Genomic DNA, 20,575 nt, shown 5'->3' with positions numbered 1-20,575 from the left:
TGTGCCCTGCTGCTCCACAGGGTTGCTGCCTGAGGGAGTCCTGAGGGCCGCATTTAGCCCCAGTAGCCGCTGGAGGGCATGCAGGGGGCAGCAGATGAAGCAGCTTGGGGGTGGTGGGGGACACCCAAGTAAGAGGAGCTGGGCTTCTGCAATCTGTTTCTAACCACTCCTGCCTATGAATCATCCACATCCACACTCCCTCACAACCCGCATATTACATAAATAATGTACAAAAAGAGCAAAATCGAGCCACCACCACAGATGAGCTCGACCTTGAATTATCATGGAGGAGTTAAAAGATAGGCGTGCTTTAGAGAGTCGTGGGGACCTCTCCAGAAGGGTGAGTTTTGCTTGGCTTCTCTATATCACTAATAGCTTTTAAAACATCAGTCACCTTCAAGGCCCAAGTCCATAGGAAACTGTCTTCGACGTCAGTTTCTCACCCAGCCCAGTAAAATCTCTTAAAAGGAAAACAAAAGTGGTTTGCATGCCAAGAAGTAAAAGGAGCACAGAGCAATCCCAGAGGACTTGAAATGCTGGTGAAATTCAACTTACGGTGAGAGTGGGTATAGGAAGGGGATAGTCATTAATTAAATGAGCAAAATTGTAAGTAACAGACTCTTGTAAAATCACAAGATGAGAATCTTTATGTATTTCCTTTCTGAACTGTCAAAGGCATGCAAAGATGTTACTGCCAGGTTGAGCTGAACAGTGGCCTACAGAAAGTTCCCCAGTCACTCCCAGACTCTAATTTGCTTCCTGGAGATCAGCTGTGGAAATGAGCAAGAGCAATTGCCAATTCCCAGATTAATTAGCAGGAGGGAAAAGAGGAGGAACAGGAAAGAAAGGAAGGGAAGGAGGTGGGGAGGAGAAATCCTTATTGAGCACTTACTTTGTGCCAAGCATTATCTTATTCAATCTTTCCAACAACTCTATGAAGAAGTCATTATTATTATTCCCATTATATAGATGAGAAAACTCAGAAAGCTTCCATTTCTTAGTCAAGACCACTCAGCCAGTGTGTGCCAGAGCTGGGTTTGGAGCCCAGGTTCTCTAACTTAAATCCCGCGGGATAACTCATGGGTCTATGCTGACTCCTAGCAAACAGCTTAGTTACCTTGACACATATTTAAATGTTTCCCATTTTGAGTTATGCATCTAGAGCGGCAAATCACTTTATGCTGTCTCAACATAGGAAAAGGTTTATTCTCAAAGCACAACATTTATTTTTGAAGTAAACTTTATTTAACTGAGTCTTCTTTAGCATGCCTTAAATGAATACCATATGAATTTATTTCGGTAGAAGAGGCCTCCTTCTTCATCTTGGAAACGCTGTTAACTTATATGATCCTTCCTTCATTCACTCATCTTCTATTCATTCATTCATTCATTCAATAAATATTTATTGAGCACCTGCTAAGTGCCAGGCACTGTGCTGATTCCTAGGACTTAGCAGATGAGGTCTCTGGCCTAAAGGGGCTCACAGACTATATCTGGAGTTCTTCAGGACAAGTCATTCCAGAACTTGCAATCTATTTACGTGTCAAAAGCAGATTCACAGCACAAGAAGATAATAAATAGATTCTCTAGATCTGAGATTTTAATAACTGAATGTAGCTGTTCTAAATGACCAAGCGATTATCAGACCTCCAACCAAGTTACCCACACTCAAAAAAATTAAAAATCAAAAAATAGCATTGTGCTCACAAATCACTCCTTCCTTATTTGATTCTACCAGTACAGCATGCTCCTAAAATAAAACAAAAAGAGTCACATATATCAGCTTTCCAAAACTGGACCAAAGCCAGCACACTGGGCTTCTGCTGTAGCATAACCAAGACCCTTTCTGTAAACCTATAAATAAATTTCAGCAGATGCTTGGACTCAGAGGGTCTAAATGGAAAACCAACCCACTGGTCCTCAGAATCATGTGTGCACTCTCCCTTCCTGACTCCTCTCCAGCTTTAAGAAAGCTATGCTGGCCAGGCGCGGTGGCTCACGCCTGTAATCCCAGCACTTTGGGAGGCAAAGGTGGGCGGATCACGAGGTCAGGAGATCGAGACCATCCTGCCTAACACAGTGAAACCCCGTCTCTACTAAAAATACAAAAAATTAGCCTGGCGAGGTGGCAGGCGCCTGTAGTCCCAGCTATTTGGGAGGCTGAGGCAGGAGAATGGCGTGAACCCCGGGGGTCAGAGCCTGCAGTGAGCCAAGATCATGCCACTGCACTCCAGCCTGGGTGACAGTGAGACTCTGTCTCAAAAAAAAAAAAAAAAGAAAGCAAGCTATGCTTTGAGAAGCTATTCATGCAGAAAATGGTATTTCCAAACTGATGCGTTAGTCCAGCATCTACGAGGATAGGTAACCCATAGAGAAGTGAGTAATCTCTGTGTCCTGGTTCCATAAGGTCTCTGCTATTCTGAAGTTCCCAGGGCCACTCAACAGGCCCCTTTCAAGGACCTGTGATGAGCTCCATGCTGAGCTGCTCCACCTGTGCCACCAACCACTCAGAATGCCAAATTACAAACTGTGAATGCCAACCTCACTCTACTGCAGGACTCAAGTGGACATTGAGCCATCGTTTCCAGCTCTGTCTTTGCAACATTACAGGGAAGACCACACATTCAAAAGGTGGCACAGAATTTTCAAAACCAATTAATTTTACTCATTCAATTTGAAAAGGTAAGGAGCCAGCAGCACTTTTAAGAGCCCAAAGACAGCCTAAAGTGAGAGTGCTAAACAACCATAATAATTAGAATAAACCAGAACATAAGCTTCTCAAGGGCAGGAACTTTCTCCACCATGTTCTTTGCTGAAGCTGCAATGCCTGAACGTTTTGGTGCTTAATCCATGCCTACTGAGTTAAGAAATGGATGATTCTAACAGGGAGTGTTCCCCCACATCTTCTGTGCTAAACACTTCTTCTTCGTTCTCTCATTTAAACCCCTTAACTAAGAATCAGAGGTCTGTATCAAGCCCAGTCTGCCATGAGGAAACTGACATTCAGAACATGCACATCACTTCTTCAGGGTCATGTAGCTGTAGGGCAGATCCAGGTTTTGCGGGGCTTAAAACTTATACAATTTCAAGATGCCTGCTTTAAGGAAAAGAATATAAAACTACAAGTACAAATTTAGATATGTAAGTGATTATTTACAGTGGGGAAAGAAATTGCAACAAATTACAAATGTAAAAGTATTACAAATATCATAAAATCTGGAAAAATGACAGTGATAACAGTGATTTTCATCATCTACCTGACATATATCTATCATATTTTTTCTTACGTTTGTTGGCTGCGTACTTTTTCTACAAAGAAAACAGAATAAGAATTTCTTTCCCATAGTGTGACTGATCAAATTTTGTCTTTATTATTTTCAGCTTCATGACTCATTACAGATGACACTAGATAAATCCTTAGGGTTGTTGTCAAATTTGGGGAAAGCTCTATCAAGTTTCTTTCATATCTGAGCTGCAAGATTTCAGGGCATTTCAAGCTTGCCTGTCAATGATGAACCTTAAATCAATATTGCTGAGTTGACAACATTCATTAAGCTGTTTGTTGTGAACAGACCTCCTCATTATAATGACTTAATATGAATTTCATGTTACCTTTGTCTTGTGTCAAATAAGCAAGAAATTTGTTTTTTCCCAATGTGTTCATGTGATTCACTCCTCATCACTAGCTGGATTATTAAAACTCCAGGAGCGTCTTCATCATTTTTAGTCACTATTTTCTCTGGCTGCAAATGAATGGATAAAATTTACCTTTCTGTTAATGAATGAGTGAGTTTGATATGATCTGAAAAGTGTTTGTTCGAAGCCTCCTCGGTGTCTAGTGATTTTATTGCTCACCTCCGTCATTTCTATTTCATGTTTCTATCTTTATATGAATTTTCTTTCAGTTCTTTAATAAGTTTAAAGGTGACCATTTAAAATGTACCATTCACCTATGTTCAAATCAGAAGCTGTAATGTTTTCACTTGTTTTATTGACACATTTCAGAATGACTTTCCGAATTGCAGTTAGAGCCACATATTCCCTGCTCAACTGCTCCCTAGCCAGATCCTCAAAATGCCTTTGGGCATTCCAGTGCCACCCTACACAAGGCAGAGAGAGACCAAGAAGAAGTCAGAGTAGAAAGAGAGAGTAGTCTCAATTCTCCGACTGCACTGGTCACAGGGCTAGGGTCCCTCCCAGAGCCTTGGAAGGAGCCTATGAAGGGAGAAACCCTGGAGTTTAATTGTCATCAGCTTCACGGGAAACTGGCCTCTCCCACAGCTAGTGTGTGACAGGGCCCGACTCCAAAATTGGTCTGGCTCCAGGCCCTGAGCAGCTGACCTGTGCTTTATATGCTCCCTGTCTAAGGAACTGACAAAACAAATGTGCAACTTCAAAAAAGTTAAGTATCTCTTCTGCAGCAATGGTCTTCCATGAAATGCCAATGAAATGCCCGTAATTCTTTATGTAAAGTCACATACAAAATAAAATTTTCACAGACTGTTTGGGTTCAAAAGGGCTAAGCTAAAAACCAAGTTGAAGGGTCCTCAGACAAAGTCAAATTCATCTAATACCAAAATAAATACAGAAAGGAAATAGGGACCATCTCTGCATCCCCTTGTGCTCCTATTTCCGGAAGTGCATCAGGAAGGTCCCGCTGGTCAACGAAGGCCACAGCCGAACCTTCCTTCTCCAAAGTGGTTCCAGCCTCTAAGCACCAGCAGACCCCTGCCACCAAGCTCATCCCCTGAATGCCATGATCCCCAGCCCTCTGGGAATTGCAAACCTTTGACTCAGTGCTGGAACTGGAGACACATCTGTTCCCCTCCCACAAGGGCACAGTGGGATGACCCTCCACCCCTTTCAAGGGTGTGTGTGTGTGTGTGTGTGTGTGTGCGTGTCTTTAAATCTTACATATGCCCCAGGAACAGTAAACAAATATAATGAACTAAGAAAACCATTTCATGGATAAAATATCCATCTTTTCCTCCTACAAATTATTGAAGATATAGATGAGCCTGTATTCTCCATCTCAGAATCATCAAACCATGCAGTCTGTGTGAAAATTCTTATTATAAAATTATTTTAAAACTCTGTTTTAAAAATCATATTCTTAAAATAAGAATTCCACCTGCTCATGCCACTGGGGAATTCACTGTTGATAAAGCATATGCAAGTATGTGTCTACTCTCAGTAAATTCACAACTGAGCAGGGGAGTGAAGATATGGACACAAATACCAATAACATCATGTAGTAAGTGAGGAATGGCCAAAGAATAAACCTGACATAGAGCTACGGGGTTCAGATGGAACATGTTTTTAAAAAGGAAATACTAGGAGTTGAAAGACATTTAAAGAACTATCAATCTTCTAAATCAGAAATGTATTAAAAACAAAAACCAAATGAAATGAATACAAGAGAACTTGAAAATAGCCTGAAAACTAGAAAGGAAAAGGAAAGATGACAAAGCATCATCTTTTTTTCCCTCATCTGCGGGTGATTTTTACACAAGAATCAATATGGTATTTATTCCGTGTAATCATGCTTCACTAATCAGAGATCCTGTTCTACCATCCTCTCGATTATCTTGTTTTCCCGCTTCATTTGCTTTCTGCTTCCAAACTCTGGCAGTATTATCCTACAACATTATCGCAAAGTAAATTTTAACTGAATTTGCAATTTGAAATCATTGATTTTTTTTTCAAGTTTAAACAAACAGAAGTAACTGCCAGGTATTTCATAAGGAAAGTCTTCTGAAAGGGAGTCTCAGATTGTTTCGTGGAATTCCAGTCTGGAAGGAGAGATGCTAAAGATAGGAAATGAAATGTTTAAGTGGATGTAAAGAATGAACACCAAGCAGAGGGATATGCATTAGGAAATTGTCCCACAGCTGGAGGAATTTGAGAGGACCCTCTTTTATAGTCAGTGGAAAGAGAACTTTTTCATGACACACTTTGCAAAGCCGTTCACATGCAACCCTCCTTGGCAGTAACTTGTCCTTAAGTTGTTTAAGTGGGAAGGCGGAAGGCAGATTAGGGAGCAAAAGATATTTTAAGGAACCAAAGAAAAGTTTAACTCTGATCGGAAGAGGGCACCCTACCCTGGCAGGGTGAGTTGGGCACCAAGATCTACAATGATAAGAGAAGCACCAACATCAGTGTGAGAAATTGGAGTTGGTGCCAGTGGAAAAGGAGACGGTGGAATCTTAACAGCAACATCAAACAGTGTAGAAGGCAGGGGAACTGCAGTGAGAAAGACAGAGCAGCCCTGGAAGGGCAGGCAGGAAACTTTAGTGACACTCGGAGAGAATTTAAAAGACCCGGGAAGGGGAGGGAAGGGCAGGGAAGGGCAGAGCTTGAGGGTATTGGATTCCAAAGATGACAGTGGCTGAGACTCAAAGCCAGAGACTGCTACCATTGCCACTGTCCCCACATTTATTGGTTGCTCTTCCCTGAGTTGAGAAAGGAAGAGAATTCCAAATAGCCCCTGCTTCCGCAGGCACTCTGCAAGTGATATTAATAGGACCCCAAATTCACTGGCTCTTGTTCCACTGAAAGTCCTACCCAGTCACTGCTGAGGGACGCTGGGGTGGCTTACTTGCATCACAAACAGCCGTCTGATGCTGTTTTACTCAGGCCCCTAGTTGATGTCACCTCTCTACAAAGTCCAGTGAGGACTGGGACTCATCCCTAGCCCTGGCAACCTCCATGGGAATGCTGTGGCCACACCTGGGGCGTTGGCTACAGACATTCCTAGGGAGCTACTCTTCTGGGTAGCAAGGCAGGGCTAGGTTCCCTGGAGTCTCTGCTGCATCAGTGCAGCTCTCTGAGGCACTCCTCTGTCCAGCTCTGCTGCCCTGAGTCTTCTAGGCCCTGGGGCACTGCCTGTGCTGCCACAGGCCACAGTCCTGATGAAAACTACCGTTCAGCTTGGGCTTGTAGCCCTCTCCAAGGGACTCAGATGAATTCCAAGGACCTGCTGTGAGGGCTCACAGTTGAAGCATACGACATGGTATTTTCCTGTTGCCCCCTGTCTGCATGTCTTCCTGGGTGCACAACTTCCTGTTGGAGCAAGGCTCACTTTCTCATGTAAATTACCTCCTGCAGAGAGACACAGGCCAGACATTGCCACCACTAACTCATCAGACACACCCTGAATTATCAGAATCCTATCCACAGGCCCAGCCTGGGACTTCCAGTTCTCAGTTAACAACCATCAACGTTAACTGAGGGGAGAGTGTTTCAGAGACCCCTCTCTGAAATGCAGCGTGAAGCTGAACTCTGGACTGTTTCTAAGAGCTGTTTACTTTCTATATCCCAAAGCTAGAGGGGCTAGGGACAGAGAGTCTTAGTCCATCTGGGCTGCTATATCGAATATCATAGACTGGTTGGCTTATAAACAACAGAAATTTATTTCTCACAGGTCTAGACACTGGGAAGTCCAAGATCAAGGCACCAGCAGATTTCGTGAGGGGGCCACTTTCTGGTTTGTATCATAGATGACACCTTGTTGCTGTGTCTTCCCATGGTGGAAGAGGCAAGGCATCTCTGAGGCCTCTTTTGGACGAGCACTAATCCTATTCCTGAGGGCTCTACTTTCATAACCTTGTCACCCCAAGGGCCCTACCTGTTAGTACCATCACACTGGAAATTAGGTTTCAAGTTACAAATTTTGAGGAGACACCAACATTCCAACCATAGCAGAGGGCTTAGAGTCAAGATGAACTCAACAAACTAAACTCCTTGGGCATTCCAAAAAGATAAAGAAGCCAGTGCAAATTTTGCCAATGCCAAAATAATTTTTGTTCATTCTAAATTTGTTGATAAATTTTGGGGTCAAATCTCTGTTTCCCAGCATGTGCCACAACCTACCCACTTGACACACAAACGTGCATTATATGAACTTACTGGAGAGTAAACAAAAGCGCTAGATCAGTGAATCCCAGAGATGAAATTATTAAAGTTATGTGGCTTGTAAACTCATGGAACCTGCCAGGCCCAGATGAATAATTGGTAATTGATGTTTATAAACAATATCCTCCACAGCTGAGGGAACATGGCTGGCACGTGGTGAGTCACCTGCTCCTAGCAGGTCTCACTTCCATGCTCCCTCCATGCTCATCTCTTCAGTAAGAGCCATGTGAAAGGTTTTCCTGAGTCCCATGGCTATTGAACAGCCCATTTGCTTGAAAGCCGAAGGGGATGTTGGGGCCTGAGCCACTCACCATGTGTTCCTGTTCCACGCGGTATCACCCAGATTCTGTTGATGCTTGTCAAAATCTTAATTCACAGGAACACCCTGTACCAGATTCTTTGGAGTTCTCAGAGATCTGGGATGGAGAGTGAGCTCTGCTGCCAAGACCTCAGAAATAGCACAGACTGAAATCTGCCAGCTTGAGGCTTAAAGAAGTCAGATCACCTTTTGCAAGACAAATTAGCATATAGCAAATGAAAATCGCTAATGTTCCTATTCAGCTGGCATATTATTCCCTTGGATATAAAATGGCTCTTCTCCAGGCCACAACTAATGATCATCTTGACCTCTAATGCTCAAGCTTGTGAGCGACTAACCATGTCGGGTCATCAGCTCTGAAGGACTTGGAGGGCAGTCTGGGGAGCCTGGAGCAGCCACCCTGGTTTCAGCTCGACCACTGACTGCACTATTTTACCCAAGTCCTTTCTTTCTTTCTCCAGGCCTTAGTTTCACCAGGTCCAGCACAAGCATAAATGAAAACTCCTCACCCTTCCCTCCGCAAGGATCTTAAGATGCTATACAGTCTAAGACAGCTGAACAAATTCTAGGTTCTTAAAAAGCAAGAGAAGGAATTGAACGGTGTGGGGCTGCTTGCTGGCTCCAGGACTTGTAGCTATATGGCTGTGTAGGTAGTACCTATTAGCCAAGCTCCGCCATGCCCCCTCTCCTCATATTAACTGAAATATTTCAGTTTAAACAAAATCTATCAAAGGTTTCGGAGTTTATTTTGAGGGTGGAGAGAGGGTATTCTAGAACGTGTAACACTGGCCTCCATGCTGAAGGGCAGGAGCAGAGATGGCCAAGGGGGCCCTGTCCTATTTACTACCCTAATATTTGAACATGTAACTACCAAACAGAAAAAATAGGGGGTGATTATTTGCATTGTAAAGGGATTCTTAGCACAAAAGAAACTATCAGACACCATACACTTAAACTCTTGTTTCTGGGCAGATTGGAGAAACATCTGCTGGTTGCCTCCATCTCCATGAGCTAATTACGGTGCTAGGTGCTTTCATGGTTATTATTTCCTTTAATCCTGCAAATCAACCAGACAAACTGAGGCCCATCCAGGTCATGTAGGTGACCTAAAGTCCCATAAGTAATACACGTTGGTAGGGTTTAGCTCAGGTTGTTTCACCTCAAGACTCATGTTTGTCTCACGATTCCACATTGCTCCACAAAGACAGGGAAGCTCGATTTGAATTAATAAATATTTTGGAGTCTAGTTTGTGAAAAATCTCCCTAAAGTTAGACATAATGTAAATGAAAGGAAAACAGGATTCTAGGCTTTGTGCAGCGGCTCACACCTGTAGTTTCAATGCTTTGGGAGGCCAAGGCAGGAGGATTGCTTGAGGCCAGGAGTTTGAGACTAGCCTGGTCAACATAGCAAGACCTCATCTCTACGAAAAATAAATAAAATAATAAAAAGATAATAAGGATAACAAGAAAATAGAATTCTAGTAAAACAAATACTTCCTTTCCATACCAATTGTCAGAAACCTGTTGCAGAAAATGATGCTCACCTGTCCTGTTTTATTGTTGAAACATGCTGATTTTAACCCCTCAGATAATCAGCACAAAGCTTTGTGTTATGAGAAAAGAAGGGAGATTACTTCTTCAACAAACTGCCTGTTTTACTATGGCTGGCTCTCAACACTAAGACTTTAATTCCAAAGGCAACACAGAACTTTTAAATTTTCACCTAGAAAATAAAAATATATATATTTTTCTTTTAAGTGTTAGCATTTACACCAAAGGGAAAGCCTTGAAAGGAAAAGACAGATTTGAGTGCATAAAGTTTAAAATTTTTGCATGACAAAAACACTGTAGAAAAGAAAGTGTGAACTTGAAAAAATATTAGAACAGGCCAGGTGCAGTGGCTCACGCCTGTAATCCCAGCACTTTGGGAGGCCAAGATGGGCAGATCACGAGGTCAGGAGATCGAGACCATCCTGGCTAACATGGTGAAATGCCGTCTCTACTAAAAATACAAAAAAAGTTAGCCAGGCATGGTGGCGGACACCTGTAGTCCCAGCTACTCGGGAGGCTGAGGCAGGAGAATGGCGTGAACCCAGGAGGCAGAGCTTGCAGTGAGCTAAGATTGTGCCATTGCACTCTAGCCTGGGTGACTGAGCAAGAATCCGTCTCAAAAAAAAAAAAAAAATTAGAACATATGGCGGTCATCAGGTAAATATAAAATATAGGCCAGGTGCAGGGGCTCTCACCTGTAATCCCAGCACATTGGGAGGCCAAGCGGATGGATCACTTGAGGTCTGTTATCCCAGCTACTCAGGAGGCTGAGGCAGGAGAATCGCTTGAGCCTACGAGGTGGGGGTTGCAGTGAGTTGAGACTGTGCCACTGCATTCCAGCCTGGGTGACAGAGTGAGACTTTTCAAAAAAAGGAATTTTTAAAAAAAGTATATATATACACATAAATTATTTTTAAAAAGTACCCCAATAGAAAAATGGGAAAGGACCTCAACAGACAACTAGTGAGTATTCAAAGAAATACAAATTAATATTTTTTTAACTTATCAGACTGGTTAATAAGGCAACAGAGCAAAAGGGAATGGTAAGAATATAGTATAATTGACACCTTTGTACACTACTGAATAACATGAATTGGCACAACATTTCAGGGTGGCAAAATGTATTTTTCAAGTTTATAGGTCTACTATGTTTGAACTGTTTTCAATAAGCATACATTGCTTTTTCAATAACAAAAAAATAGATAATATTTTAGGTGTTCTCACCCTTGACCTGGCACAATTTACTGCCTCAGCATAAATCATAAAGAAATAATCATGAATGTGTAAAAAGATTTAGCTAGAAGAGATGCATGATAGCATTGATTATAAGGGGAAAGATTGGGGTGGCAGAAGCCACTAGTTGCTACACAATAGCCATTCTTTTTTTTTTTTTCCTTAGCAATAGAACTCTTTTGACATCCCTTTTACCCTCCTTTGCAGCTGAGTTTGGCCAACTATAGGTAAGCAGAAATGTTGCATGAGACTTCCAGGGAAGCTACTTAAAAGCAGCTGATTTGGCTGGGGAGGAACGCTTTGGACCCTTTATTACATTCTCCTCTGCATTATCTGGAACTTGGATGTGATGTCCACCTCTTTTTGAGCCAAGAAGTGACCCTGCGGATTGAAGCTGCCATGATTTGTTTAGTCCCCGGCAAAACTCATGTTGAAATTTGATCCCCAATGTGGCAGTGTTGGGAGGTGCAGCGTAGTGGGAGATGTCTGGGTCTTGAGAGTGGATCCATCATGAGTAGATTAATGCCCTCCCTCAGTGGTGGGCAAGTTCTCACTCTCATGGGAATAAATTCATTCTCAAGACAGTATGTTGTTATGAACAGCATGGCTTCCTTGGTTTCTCTCTCTTGATTCCTTTCTCACCATGTGATCTGTTTACACACATTCACTCCTCTTCCACTTTCTGCCACGAGTTGAAACAGCTTGAGGACCTCACCAGATGCACCTGTCCAGACTTGAACCTGCCAGCCACCAGAATCACCAGTCAAATAAACCTCTTTTCTTTATAAACCACCCAACCTAAGATATACTGTTACAGCAAGACAAAGTAAACTAAAACAGAAGCTATCCAGAAAAATGATAGAACAAAAAGGTAGAAGAATCCTGAGTCCTTGATGGCTGCCATAGCAACCCTAGACTGCCCACTTCTGGGCTATCTTATGTTCAAGGGAAATAAATATTCATCTTGTTTAAGCCTATTCTTTGGAGTTTTCTATGAATAAAGCTGAACCTAATTCTAGCTGATGAGTCATCAGGTCAACAATCTACAAGTTAAACAGTGGAGGCCAGCCTGGCCACATGGCAAAACACAATCCCAAATTACTAAAAACACAAAAATTAGCCAGGCATGGTGGCACATGCCTATGATCCCAACTACTCGGGAGGCTGAGGCATGAGAATTGCCTCAACCTGGGAGGTGGAGGTTGCAGTGAGCTGAGACTGGGCCACTGCACCACAGCCTGGATGACAGAGTGGGATGCTGTCTCAAAAAATATAAGAAGGCCGGGTGCGGTGGCTCACGCCTGTAATCCCAGCACTTTGGCTGAGGTGGGTGGATCACCTGAGATCAGAAGTTCTAGACCAGCCTTCAACGTGGTGAAACCCCCTCTCTACTAAAAATACAAAAATTAGCTGGGTGTGGTGGTAGGCACCTGTAACCCCAGCTACGTGGGAGGCTGAGGCAAGAGAATTGCTTGAACCCGGGAGGCAGAGGTTGCCGTGAGCCAAGATTGTGCCATTGCACTCCAGCCTGGGCTACAAGAGCAAAACTTCTTCTCAAAAAAATAAATAAATAAAAATAAAAAATGAAATAAAATGAAAAGTCAAACAATTGTAAAACTAGTTAAATATTATAAATTATTTGGAATCCAGATGGTAAGTCCTAAGCAGCCATTTAACATATTATATGGAATGATGTTCACAATATATTGGTATTTGATAAAGGCAAGTTTTAAAACTATATACCATATGATCCCATTTTTACAAAAAAAAAAAAGAAAATTGATATTCACACATTGAAATAAGTCTGAAGAGTTCTATGCCAAAATATAACAACAATTATCTGTGAATGGTTGGACTCTCATGATTAGTCTGCTTTCTCATACAAAGCATCTAATTGATTTCAGCAAGCATGATGCATGTGATATGTGTGAGACACTAAGTGCCACCTGAAAACCCATTTACTTCCAGTTCCACAGGAAATTAAGAAAAGAAAAATTTAGCCACTATTCAAGGCAGTACTTTCCCATGACACACAGGTGACAGGAAGGGCTAAGGCTTACTTTTAGAGGTGTGTTTGCTCTGGCAGTTCATGGGGGAACCACTAAATAAATTAAAGCTAAGCTCCACCAAATAGTTTCTTTAAAGACCCAAGGGTTAAATACAAACTCACATTATTTTTCAGTGGCCAGATGTGTCTCAAGCAAAGGAAGAAGCCTGCAGAGATGCTTCCAAATGTTCAAAGGACAAGTTTCCAGGTCTACAGCTGTGCTTTATTAGGGGGCTGCAGCCAAAGCCCATAAGAATTTGGCATAGCTTATTTGAGAAAATGTTCACGTGTGTTGAAAGCAGATTTAATATACATCGGGTGGGAGAGTTAATCATCTGCTCTAAGGAGCACAGAAATCAAACAGTCTACTACATGTATTTAAATGTCTTCTCTGGGTCTCTTGAAACTTGGTAGATATCTTCCAATTCTTTTAACACAGAACTCGACTTCCTGATACATGAGGCAATGGATGACTCTACTCAGCTGAAGGGAATCGTCCGAGAGCCCTGTAATTAGCATGTCACCTCAGCAATGCCATAATTAAAGGCCTCTAAAGAGGCTTCTATTACAAGCCTCCTATTTTCAAGGCTTATGAGTTTTTGCTCTAATATCTCTTCTTTTCCCAAATAGGAACCATGAACTGGCAGCAAGAACACATCACTGCTGCTCTGTAATGTGGTCAAATCATGTTTCAGTCATGTGAAAATCAACAAGAAAAGACCGTTGGGGTTTCAAACAGCTTTATGCTCCCATCTGGAGTCCAAAAAAGGCTCGTTTAACTTAACACAGCCACATTTTTCAAACACCTGGTTCCTCAATGGCATTCCGTTGAAAAAATTTCTTCCAAAACAAGAGCAAAATCTCAGTTATTGTTTAAGCAGTCGTCAATGTGTGTGAGGAGTCATATTCTCAGTGTGTTTAAACCTTCCTGGTATGGGCTTTCAAACTAACAAGAATAATAATTTACTACCACTACTAATGTCTCCACCACCAGCACCATATAGTGAGTGCTTATATTTTGTGCTCAGTACTGGCTAGACAATTTGTGCCCTACAGCAACTTAGTGAACTAGGCATCATCATCTCCATTTTTAAAATGAGAAAACAGATTAAGAGATGCTAAGTTACTTGCCCAATTTATACAGGTGGTAGGAGTCACAGCCAGGTGTGTTTGACTCTTTGCAGCATGCCAGGCTTTTAAATAAATTGTGGTAAAATATATACAACACAAAGTTCACCATTTCAACCATTTTTAAGTGTACAATCTAGTGGCATTGGCCTTCACAACACTGTGTAACCATTACCACTATCTATTCCCAAAAGTTTTTCATCATCCAAGACAGAAACTTCCCCATTTCCCCTCCCCCAACCCCTGGTAACCTCTATTCTACTTTGTATCTCTATGAATATGCCTGTTCTAGGTACCTCATATAAGTGAAATCATGCAGGATTTGTCTTTTTGTGTCTGGATTGTTTCACTGAGCATAATGTTTGCAAAGTTCATCCATGTGGTAGCATAATCAGAACTTCTTTTTTATGGGTATAATATTCCATTGCATATATATGTCACACTTTGTTTATCCATTCATCAGTTGATAGACGCTTAAGTTGTTTCCACCTTTGGCCACTGTGAATAATGCTGCAGTGAACATTGGTGTACAAGTATCTGAGTCCCTGTTTTGAATTCTTTGGGGTATACACCTAGGAGAGAAATTGGTGCATCATATGGTAACTCTGTTTAACTTTTATGGAACCCAGACTTTCTCCATATATAAAGTATGGTCCCAATTTCATGCAGATATAAATACAGACCTCTCTCTTTCTCTCTCTGTCTTTCTCACACACAAACACACACACACACCAGTCTCTTGTTGATTCAGAGCAAAAAGAGAAAGAATCAGACAGACCTGGGTTTAAACCTTGGCTATATCATTTAAATAGTGGCGGGCAAGTCACTTCACCTCTCTGAGTTTTTGTTTCCTCATATGTAAGATGGAAATAATAAAATCTGCCATGAGGATGTGAAGATTTGAGTTCAAATGGGCAAAATCACTACTAGCACATGCCTGGCCAGAATGGGCAATGGATCAATAGTAACTGCTTTCCTCAGTTTTAGGAAACAGAAGGAGATGCCTGTATTTTTGATGTGTAAAATGTAATGCCTCCTTGGGTCCAATTCCCAGGTGATGAGCAAAAGCAAAGCCACATCAGGACAAGTCTGGGGACTTTAGAGGCCTCTGGGAGAGGAGACCCATAGCCCACCGGTCTCTGCCCAGGGCTTGATGAGTGGAAGACACACACTCAGACCATCATTAGCTCTCCATTGTGCCTTTTCTACGGCCAAGGGACTATAAATCAATAAAAAGGTTATCCAATAAAGCTCCCTGAATGCACATGGCTCAAAGCATTAACAATTAAATTCAATTTGCCTGGAACACAAGGACATGCTACATCTCCCAGATAAGAATAAAAGCCCTTCAATACAGAAATTACTTTTTAATATATCTGTGGGTCCAAGTTGGTTGGAGTCAGTGGAGCCACTGATATCTTGAGCAACATAAATGCAGTAAGTGGAATCCATGGATCCAAGGATCCCTCTTCTCTTTCCTTCTCTCCCTCCAGTCCCAACCAAGGTCCAGAGCAGCTTCGTATTCTGAGTCTGTTGCCCTTGAAGAGATGAACGGCCAGCATCCAAAAGCAGTGATAACTTGCACCCAGAGGGCACTTCAAGAAATGTGACTTGATGAGGGTGATTAACTCTTCTGATCTATTTTGCTTTCGGCTCATATGCATATAATAGCTTTTTATTCCATTTAATAATGATAAGGCTGCTTAACACCATTCACTTGTTCCTCAAAGTCAATTTTGTAATTGTGATCTTGCTTTGTCAGTGTCTTTTGAATTTCCTGGAAGAGACGCTGCTATAGATGGGTCTTCATTTTTTTTTCTTTTTCTTTTTCTTTTTCTTTTTTTTTTTTTGAGGTGGAGTCTCGCTCTTTCTCCCAGGCTAGAGTGCAGTGGTGCGATCTTAGCTCGCTGCAACCTCTGCCTCCCGGGTTCAAGCAATTCTCCTGCCTCAACCTCCTGAGTAGCTGGGACTACAGGCACACGTCACCACGCCCGGCTAATTTTTGTATTTTTAGTAGAGGTGGATTTTCACCATATTGGCCAGGATGGTCTCAATCTCCTGACTTTGTGATCTACCCGCCTCAGCCTCCCAAAGTGTTGGGATTACAGGCGTGAGCCACCGCGCCCAGACGAGTCTTCACTTTCTTTTGGTAAAACATGAATGCATATTGAGAGATGAAAAATATACTTGGGGCCAGGCACGGTGGCTCATGCCTGTAATCCCAGCACCTTGGGAGGCTGAGGCAGGCAGATCACCTGAGGTCGGGAGTTCGAGACCAGCCTGACCAACATGGAGAAACCCTGTCTCTACTGAAAACACAAAAAATTAGCCGGGTGTGGTGGCACATGCCTGTAATCCCAGCTACTTGGGAGGCTGAGGCAGGAGAATCACTTGAACCTGGGAGGCGGAGGTTGCAGTGAGCCAAGAACGTGCCATTGCATACCCCAGCCTGGGCAACAAGAACGAAACTGTCTCAAAAAAAAAAAAAAAAGAAAGAAAGAAAGAAAAGAAAAATATACTTGAGATATAAAATTGACTCAATCCAAGAATATCCAATTCACTACACTAACTACAGCCACAGAGAGGAACCATCTTTGAAGAGTGCAATTCCCACCTGAAATCTAAAAGGTTTTTTGTTGCTGTTTACATTTGAAATTATAGCACTAATCAGACACTCTGATTGTTAATTGCTTCAGTAACTTCCTTCATACTCAGAATCCCTATCTTGCCTGCTCCTCATCAGTGGGGCCAAGACAGGGATGCAGGCATGCTAACAGAAGCTAGATCCCCATATTTTGGGTACCATAACAAGGTTCATTGCATCACATTTTGTCTTTTTTGCTTTCCACTAGGTCTAAAGATGAAGGCTGACATTTAGAGCTTGTGAATACAACTTCCACCTCCATCTGTAAGCAGAAAATAGTTCATTAAATAAAAGTCTGTCGGTAGTACAGCTTGAAAATAAAGTCTGGTGTTTTATTTGGCCCTGAAGTTTTTTAAAATGATAATGAGCTGGTTCATGAGCACCCTCATTATGCTAATCCAGATTCCTTCAGGAGCAACTAGGATAAAAGCTGAAGCTGACAGAACCTATTGGTGGATGAACAGGAGTCCCTGCCCTCACATGTCTGAAGCGTATGTTCGTGTGACCGAAATGCTTTGTTCCTAATCTTCTGAGCTGTTCCTTCATTAGACATGTAAAGCTTGCCCTGTCTTAATTTGGCTGGAAACAGCATGCAGAGTGTTTGTATTTTAGGAAGGGCAATGAGCAGCCACAAAAGTGACTGAAATGTTATTGCTGGGCTTCTTAGAAAAGTTACAGAGCTGCCGCCTGTGTCTGTGTATTAGTTCATTCTTACATTGCTATAAAGAAATACTTGAGACTGGGTAAGTTATCTTAAAAAGAGGTGTGTTTGGCTCATGGTTCTGCAGGCTATACAGGAAGCATGGCAGCACCTACTTCTGGGGAGGCCTCAGGGAGCTTTGACTCACGGTGGAAGGCAAAGTGGGAGCAGGCATCTTACATGGCAGACGCAGGACCAAGAGAGAGAAAGGGGAGGTGCCACACACTTTTAAATGACCAGAAGTCACGAAAACCCACTCACCATCACCAGAACAGTACCAAGCTGGAAATCCGGCCCCACGATCCAATCGCCTCCTACGAGGCCCATGCTCCAACACTGGGGATTACAATTCGACATGAGATTTGGTGGGGGACACAGACCCAAACCATATCAGTCTGCTTAGGGCATTATTACATGGTGATCGCTCTCATGCTAGATGCACCAGGCAGCTGGTAAGCATGAAGAAGAGGACTGGAGCGTTTCCAGCACCTCGATCATAATGTCCCTACCCAAATAGGCTTTTAAGTACAATGCCAAGTAAATATTGTTATTCTGGCAGGCATTGAACACTGAAGTTCTATAAAAAATATAACATTTTGGGCTGGGTGCAGTGGCTCACGCCTGTAATCCTAGCACTTTGGGAGACCGAGGCAGGCAGATCACGAGGTCAGGAGATCGAGACCATCCTGCCTAACACAGTGAAACCCCGTCTCTACTAAAAATACAAAAAATTAGCCAGGCGTGGTGGCGGGCGCCTGTAGTCCCAGCTACTCGGGAGGCTGAGGCAGAAGAATGGCGTGAACCCAGGAGGCAGAGCTTGCAGTGAGCCTTGGCACCACTGCACTCCAGCCTGGGCGACAGAGAGAGACTCTGTCTCAAAAAAAAAAAAAAAAAAATATATATATATATATATATATATATATAAACATTTTCAAGTTCCTCAATTTGAGAATTTTATTCTGCAAGTGGGTGAAACTAAACTAATATGTGAGGCCTTTTCATTCATACGTTCATTCAGTAAATATTATTTCACTTCAAAAATTATAAACACTTAAGATGTAGCAGGCACCATACTGGGTTCTAAGAATAAAACAATAAGAAGGTCACATCCTCTAGCTACAGAGCAATTACAGTTTTGTGGGTGGGAAAGATAAGTAAACACCTACAATAGTCACAAGCACTGTGACAGAGGGGTGTACACACAGAAGGTGATGAGTCTCAGAAGATGCACTAACCCAGCGTGTGAACTGAGAGACAGAAGCGGAGGTAGGGAAAGGCCAAAAAAGGCTTCCAGAATTGGGTAAAAGCTACACTGAATCTTGAGGGAAAAGCAGGCTTGGCTCTGCACTCTGCAGGGCTGGCAGAGGAAAACTTGAGAGAGAAGGATATAAGCAGGACCTCAAGTCCTGTGGGCCACAGTGGGTGGCACACAAGGCCAGAGATACAGGAAGACGCCTTGACACCTTGCTAGGGACTTGACCTTCATCATGAAGATTCAGGACATTCATTGACAAGATCAGCATTTTGGAGAGAGTATCTTGACCATTCTGGGGAGAATAGCTAAAACTAAAATCTAAGTTTCTGGGCAGCCAAACTACTAATAGATGCCATAAAGTCTATGCAATAATGTTTATCCATTACAACTTAGGAGAGCTCCTGGGGAGTCTTACTTCAGTCTAACTTGCATGGCAATGCAATTTTCTAGTCCATAGACTATTTTTGATAGAGAAGAGGAGGAAAGGTCAAGCCTCCAGCAGGAGTGGCAATAATAGCTACCACATATGGAACAGCGATGGTGTATTCACTACACGATCCTTTAGTGCTCACAACAATCACATGGGGTAGGTATTATTATTCTCCCCATCAGAGAGATGAACAAACTGAATTTCTGAGAGGTGAAGTAATTTGTCCAAGGTCAAACAGCTGGCAAGGGACATCAGTGGGGCTGGAATCCAACAGCTACACCCTCAACTATTATGTTACCTGGTTGAAGGGAATGTACAGTTGGCAATCTGAGAACAATAGGAAGCAGACACCAGGTACTGGGGGACGACGGCAGACTGACATCTAATTTTGTTCCCTCCTGAAACTCCACTAAAATTACTATAAAAAGGCGTAAATCCACTAGGGTGGGAGAGGAGGTAATCACGCATAATTTTGGTAGCTACAAGGGCAGATGATTAGCAGCCTGGAAAATGCTAATTTCTAAGTCAGCAGAGTTTGGGAAAGCAGAGAACCAAATCCATTGACTCAGAGGACCCTTACATGAGAGACCAATCCAGCAGGTCAACTTATAAACAATAGTACTTCCAGGAAGAGAACATGAAAGACTGAGAATGAAGAAAATTATTTAAGAACATTTCTGAGAATTAAAAGTGCCCAGAATAAAGGATGAAAAAGAAATCTACATGATGTGAAATATAGAATACCAATGTTCATGGAAAAACCTTGTAAGATTCCAAAAATAAAGATAAGTTCTGGAACCAGAATGGTCTTAGACTTCTCAACAGCAACACTGGAAGCCAGAAGACAATCAAACATTCTGAAGAAAAGTTAGTTCCAACCAAGAATTCTATATTCAGGCAAATAAGCAGACAAGAGAGTAAAATAAAAATATTTTCTTTTTTTGACATTCAAAACATTTATTTTCCACATACACTTTTCTAGGAAGCCACTGGAGGATGTGCCCATGCATAAGAAGGGTTAACTTGTGAATGAGGAAGGCACAGGATCGAGGAACCAGAATAAGAAAGCAAAGAGAAGCCCAAGGCTGAAGGAAAAGGAGAATCTGACCCATGAAACAGCCATGCACTTGGTTTATTGAAGGCAACCAATCCATATTGTCACATCAAAAGGCTCCAGAGAGTCTTCCTCAAAAAGCCAAAACCGAGAGAACACCCAGTGTGTTTAGACGCATTGAAAGAAGACTTGAACAGTGCTACACCAAGTGTGGCCAGCCAACTGGTGCTGTGAACAGTTTGTTCTAGAAGTATATTTTTATTGTATTTTATAAAAGTATCTGCCTGTAACAAAGTAGCA

At 42.3% G+C, this 20,575-nt stretch overlaps 1 long non-coding RNA gene across 1 annotated transcript; it reads left to right on the top strand.

Moving 5' to 3' along the window:
* The first annotated feature begins 248 nt into the window (after nucleotides 1–248).
* Nucleotides 249–17,131, top strand: LOC129532593 (uncharacterized). Its single transcript, XR_008678359.2, has 3 exons — nucleotides 249–340; nucleotides 15,686–15,812; nucleotides 17,045–17,131. It is a non-coding gene; the product is annotated as an uncharacterized lncRNA (long non-coding RNA).
* The last annotated feature ends 3,444 nt before the right edge of the window (nucleotides 17,132–20,575 follow it).

This window comes from Gorilla gorilla, chromosome 2, assembly GCF_029281585.2.
Source record: "Gorilla gorilla gorilla isolate KB3781 chromosome 2, NHGRI_mGorGor1-v2.1_pri, whole genome shotgun sequence".
Taxonomy (NCBI): Eukaryota; Metazoa; Chordata; class Mammalia; order Primates; family Hominidae; genus Gorilla; species Gorilla gorilla.
This window is presented reverse-complemented; position numbering and strand designations above follow the sequence as displayed.